This window comes from Etheostoma spectabile, chromosome 10 (assembly GCF_008692095.1).
Source record: "Etheostoma spectabile isolate EspeVRDwgs_2016 chromosome 10, UIUC_Espe_1.0, whole genome shotgun sequence".
Lineage (NCBI taxonomy): Eukaryota > Metazoa > Chordata > Actinopteri > Perciformes > Percidae > Etheostoma > Etheostoma spectabile.
The window spans coordinates 6,297,329-6,303,722 of NC_045742.1; the positions used below are offsets into that span (position 1 = coordinate 6,297,329).

A 6,394-nucleotide genomic window follows, 5' to 3' on the forward strand; every position below is an offset into this window, starting at 1 on the left:
TGACCACGTCAGGCTGGTTGACCAAGGCACTGGTTCAGATCTGGAGTTAATCCCTGTAAATGGCTGCCCACTGCTCCCTTGAGGGAATGGGTTAAATGCAGAGAAGGAATTTCTCTACATGTATGTGTATGTGACAATAAAGTACCTTTACCAAAGCACTAATGGAAAAATTAGGTAATAAAAACAGCAGGGGAAAAACAATTTGTCCATTGTCAGTGAGGCTTGTTGGAATCAAAATATCCAATGACCCCCAATTTTTTTTTTGCTGTAGAATTTATTTTACAAAATAACCTCAAAGCAACAGTTGAAAACTGACTGATATACCACTACCGAATATTGCACTTTGTTCACTACTGCACCAGACGAAGGCACATTTCACCAGCATTTGGCTGGTGATAAATTTCCATCCCACAGGATAATTCTTCTAATTATCCCCATTGTTATTCTGTGAAAATTAATTTAAACTGGAGTATGGTAAATAATTTGCCCAATTGCAATTTCAAGTAAAGCTGAATTCCACATTTAGATCTTTGATTGAGATCTTTTTATCCAATAATGATGACAGTGAAAAATGCATCAATCATTCTAAACAAGCTGTGTCATCCCTGTTGCGACACTGGTGAAGAGAACAAAAAGAGGCGATCCCCCACCCACGTCCTCTCTGTACTCTTCCTGTACACTTACGGTAATATCAACCATGTTTGCTTTTCTCAATCACTGAAAATCACCTTAAGTTGTTTGGTTCAGCTCTATAAATGCTTGTACAATTTCACAAGTATAGATTCTTTTTTTTTTTTAACAAATAAACAATATTTTAAAAATATGTCATTATGTGTACAAGCTGCATGCAAACTTTCAACCTTGCACCCACTCGCCTCGGAAATGCAAACTGTTCACAAAGAGGAGACCGCAGGGTCGGAAATTATACTACTGCGAGTGGGAGTGGGACATAATTGAAATAATTAAGACGGGCTGAATTAATCTGCCTGATGGCGTAATAGTTTTGAAATATGTTTGCTGTAATGAGTTTTTACCTCATGTTGTTGGCTTTCACTGGAGTCTCCACTGTAAGGAAAAGAATAGAAAGATAACTATATAATAACATATTTCTTTTCAGTGTCTCTCTCTCACACACACACGCACACACACACACGCAAATCACACAGCAACATTGCACTTTTTTTTTTTTTTTTTTTGCCGTACATTTTATTTGGCTTTAACAATCTAATGGCATGGTAAACATACCATAACAAAAACAAACATTACATCATCACAGTATGACCAAGTGACAACTTTGAGTCAAAACAAAAACAAAATCTGCACTGATAGCAGAGGATACGTAATAGTGAAATACTGTACAGTACTGAAATAAATACTGTAACTAAAATAAATGTAGGTCTGGCCCTGTCCAGGTGTTCTGAATGAATTATATAATAAACTAAGTGTTACAGTATTAGATAACTCACTCCAATGACCTTTCAGTAAAATGGTCTCATTTATCATTGCTATGATGATGATCTGTTCCTAATTGTAACTACAGAAACGTCTAAACAACATGGAATTACATTTTATTTCCCATTTAGTGGCAGCAATGTTACCCGACTTTTTTCGGAATGTATTTTTTTTAAATGCCTCTTGTAAATTCAAGCTTTTATTTGTCGTATTAAAAACAACAACTTTATTATTTCAGTCACAGTCCGAAAACCCTTTTTTTTCTTTCAATAAATACAAAAAAAACACTCTTCTTTATTAAAGGATGCAGCAGAAATCTAAAGGTAAACACACACACACACACACACACACACGAAAACACTTAAAGATGATAATGATTTGGCTATAATGAAAACGAATATCGTATGCTCAGATTTGTAAGTGAAAAGTCCTAATTTTTTTTTAAACTTATTTCATTTATAAAGACTTGTGTGTATGTTACCAATTCTCCGATTTAGAAAGACGTGTTCACTGTGTTGGAACTTTACACAAAAACATTCTTTACTCCCCAACCTCTGTCTGACATATCCGGTCTGCAGCCTCACTTCATATCACACTTATTGCACTGTGTTTAACACTCTGGCGGACCACAAAGATCTACTCTCACTGTCTGACATGTCTTCAATCCTGAACCAGAGCTTTAGTCATCACCAAAAACATGCAGCAGCGTACAGCAATGTTTCATTATTTTTTGAAGAAAGCTTGAGCTCTCAGATGCAGATGAGTTGTACATGACAAAGACCTTTCTCCACCATGAAAGGACCTCTAAGGAAGGATTAACAAGTTACAGTTGGCCAAGTACAATAACTGACGGACAGACAAGACTTCAGTCATGATTGGGAAAGACAAAAAACTGGTTCCAAGCTACAATAAGCCAACTAAGGCTGCAACTAACTATTGTTTTCATTGTCGATTGTTTTTCTCGCTTATCAATTACTTCTTTGGTCTATAAAATGTCAGAAACGTGTGAAAAATGTTGATCAGTGTTTCCCTTTAGCCCAAGATGACATCCTCAAATGTCTAGTTTTTTTTTCCACAACTCAAAAAATTCAGTTTACTGTCATAGAGGAGTAAAGAAATAAGAAAGCATTCACATTTAGTAAGCTGCAAGCAGAGAATTTTTACTATTTTCATTAAAATAAATACTCAAACCGAATAATCGATTACCGAAATACTTGGTCATTAATTTAATAGTTAACTAACTGATTAAATCAATCAATCAATCAAAATGTATTTATGTAGCATTTTACAGCAACCAGCAGGTATCCAAAGTGCTTAACATCCGAAACCAAGAGTAAAAACACATATCATTCAATAGAAAGAGTGAACGTAGAAAACAGGAAAATCAGAAAAGGTTACAAAGAAACAGAAGAATGGAATTGTCACACCACTGCTACGTATTAAAAGCCAGGCTGAACAGATACGTTTTGAGTTTGGACCTAAAAAGGTCTACATCTGTAATAGTGTGAATATCAGGGGGGAACTTGATCCAGAGTCTTAGTGCAGCTACTGCAAAAACCTGACCCCCCCCCCCACCGTTTACACCTGGACCTTGGTACTTCTAAAACTCGCTGATTTAAAGAACACGATGACCGGTTGTGCTCCCACAAAGTTTCAGACAAATACTCTGGGGCCAGACTATTTAAGGCCTTGAAAACAAACAATAAAATCTTAGAATCTATTCTAAAACGCACAGGGAGAATATGTCGAGTGTAGAGAACGGGAGTGATATGTGAGAAGACGTGAGATGGACGTCTGATTCAGACCAACACAGAGAGCATTACTGTGGTCAAACCTTGAATTAATAAAAGCATGAATGGCATTTTCTAGGTCGTGCCTGCTCAGGAAAGGCTTAATTTCAGCCAGGAGACGAAGCTGGAAGAAGCTCATTCTAACAACATTACTGATCTGCAATCAAAAGTAACCCTCAAGTTTTTCACAGCTGATCTAGTGTAAGACGCCCGAGCTCCCGAACTCAAAGCTGGACCATTTTGCACGCCTGTAGTGCTGAAAATAATACTTCGTTTTATCTTCATTCAAATTAAGAAAGTTTTCTGAAAGCCACAACTTATTATCAGTGATCCAACTAAGCAGGGAGTTTGACTCTAGAGCCAACATTCTCTAAAGGGTTTGTTGGCTGTAACGCATGGCTTTGTACATCTTTGGCTGGTGTTTCTTTCACCTCCAGCATGTTCCTTTTTTTGTCTTTAGAGCTCAACTAATCAGAAAGTTGTAAATGTTAAGGTGTTTTGGTCCAGATGTGTGACTTGTCAATAGATGGGGTCTATCTAATAAGATCAGGTATTTTTCACCTGGTCATCCAAAAATAGAATAGAATAGAATGCCTTTATTGTCATTATACACAAGTACACGGTACTTGTGCAACGAGATTAAAGCAATCCCTTTGCAGTGTTGACACAAAAAAATATAAGAATATAACAGTATAAAATATAACAGTATAAAATATCAAAAATATAAAGTCAAAGATATAAAGTGTAGTGACTGTCTAGTGTAGTGACAAAAAAATATAAGAATATAACAGTATAAAATATCAAAAATATAAAGTCAAAGATATAAAGTGTAGTGACTGTCAAGTATACAAATATAAATGTTCTTGTTAATGGCAGATAACTGTTCTAAAAAAGCAGTTGTAAATTATACTTTAACCATTTATAAAAGACATTTATTACAACTTATCCTTTCTATAAAAATCATACAGAAATACAACCCCTCCACGTTTTGTGATGCAAAAGGTCACATTTTTAACTTGTATGTGGATTTCAGTTTTAAACGCATAGTGCTCGTTTAAACAACATGCTTAGATGGACAGACAGACAGACAAACAGACACAACAAACAGACAGACAAACAACACACACACACAACACACCACCCACAACACACACACACACACACACACACACACACACACACACACACACACACACACACGAGAGGTTCCCTGATGGCAGCCAGAGGAGGAAAATTATTCTGGTTTTTAAATATACCTGAGGACACATTTTCCCTTTCTGTAATGCATCACAGAAGGGACTCCTGATGAGGCAGGAGGCTGAGGGTGATGCACCTCTCAGACCAGTCGGAGCCCCCACCCACCTTTTCCCCTACGCTGACAAAGACAGAGAACAGACAAGAGGGGTTTTCTCTCTCAGTCTCACTCTCACTTCCTCCCCAAAGACTGATGTAAAGATTAAGAGTGAATGTGTGCGCAAACGCTGACGGGGCTGACAGACTGAACAATGTGTGAGCTAATTCTGTACACTGACTAACAGATGATGCCTCCTGAATTTCCATAATGTGTAATACTAATGCATATGGGAGATGACTGAAGAAATATTCAGTGATATTTCCATACAAAAGTTGTCATTTTCTGTGACCTGAAAACACAGAGAGGAATTTTAAATCATTACACTGACCTATTTCTGCTCTTCTGAAAACCTTAGGGGACATGTATTAAAGGTGTGTGAGTGTGTGTATGTGTGCATGAAAATGGTCAGACACAGACTCTGAAATTAAACACATGCAGAATCTTTTATCCGAGGAATGTTTCTGTTTTTCCCTTTTCAAAGTAGCTATTCACACTGCAATATGCGCACATCTGCAACAGGAATGCACTGCCAACCGTAACTCCAAGTGTTCAGCTATTACTGGATAAGAAGATTTTTTGGGTGTGGTTGTGGAGTGGGCCATGACAACATCGGGAAAAAAAAAGGATATGATTCTATATGCCACGCATAACGCACATTCAGAGGCAAAGCTGTACTCACACAAATTATAAAGCTTTAGCGCACACACAGGTCCCTATTACACATCAAACAGTATAAAAAGGAGATAAAAACATACAAAATAATTCCATATTTGCCTATAGGATATAAAGGCTATTGCACCAATGTTGTCTTAATCCAGAAGTGTATCTATAACAGCTTTTCAGAGGACTGGCTAGAGCTTCAATTATATGGTTCTTTGACTTGTCCAAGCGACACATAAAACTAAACATCAGTTGTCTTAAGAGTGTCTCGCAGGTTGGCGCTCTAGTGGACACAAACAGCTGACTGGCACTATGCCCCCTAGGGACACCAAGCAGCAGCCTCATTGCATCATTGTATGCTACCTTGAGACTCTGCATACTCTTTTCCTATAGTTCGACCAGTTGAGCAGTATGTAGCGGTGTGATGTAGGTTCTAAAAGAACACTTCACAGAGTCAGAAAATAAGCATGTAAGCTTGAGAATAAATTGTACATCGCTGACGGTAGAGGTCTTTGTCATCCGTCCAGTCATTGGACATGACCTAAATATTTAGTTTCCTCACACACAGCAAGAGGACTATCTGACAGATAAACGATCGGAAAAGTTAATTTCCTGTCCTCATGGCTTCTAACTATCATTATGTGGCTATTCTTGGCGTTATACTTTATGTCATTATCAAGGCCATACTGCGAACACACCTTCAGCCTCTGCTGCAGCCCAGCACTATGTGGCCAGAGCAGGACCAGATCGTCTGCATACATAAGATTACCTTACACAAATTACTCCTACACAAATTGTGCAAGGAATTAAAGATACAAATTCAAAATAGGACTGCTGTTTTTTGTCCCTGTGGTCGACTTGATGCGCAACATACACCAGTCACGACACATCTGACATTTTCACAAGGTCCACTGCCACACACTGGACAAGTCAAAGGTACAGTAGCCAGGATGTGCTAATTCTGGGAGAAGATGTGAAAGAATTGCTGCGTTTAAGGTGAGTTGACTTGTGTTGATGCTGGGAAACAGGACAGTGGAGTATCCTGACTCCTTGACTTGTGTTAAGACACTGCCAAACTGTGGGCTTACATGGAAAACAATGGGTCCAGGTGTTTGCCAGCATCATTTATCTGCCCTTT

The 6,394-nt window shown here is 38.0% G+C and overlaps 1 long non-coding RNA gene across 1 annotated transcript in view; it reads left to right on the forward strand.

The window, feature by feature from the left end:
• The window catches only part of LOC116696417 (uncharacterized), an 8,174-nt gene extending 5,479 nt beyond the window's left edge, over positions 1–2,695 (forward strand). The window contains exons 2-3 of the long non-coding RNA XR_004333720.1: positions 1,335–1,339; positions 2,575–2,695. This is a non-coding gene — a long non-coding RNA (uncharacterized LOC116696417). The remainder of the gene's footprint in view (positions 1–1,334; positions 1,340–2,574) is intronic.
• Positions 2,696–6,394: the final 3,699 nt, after the last annotated feature.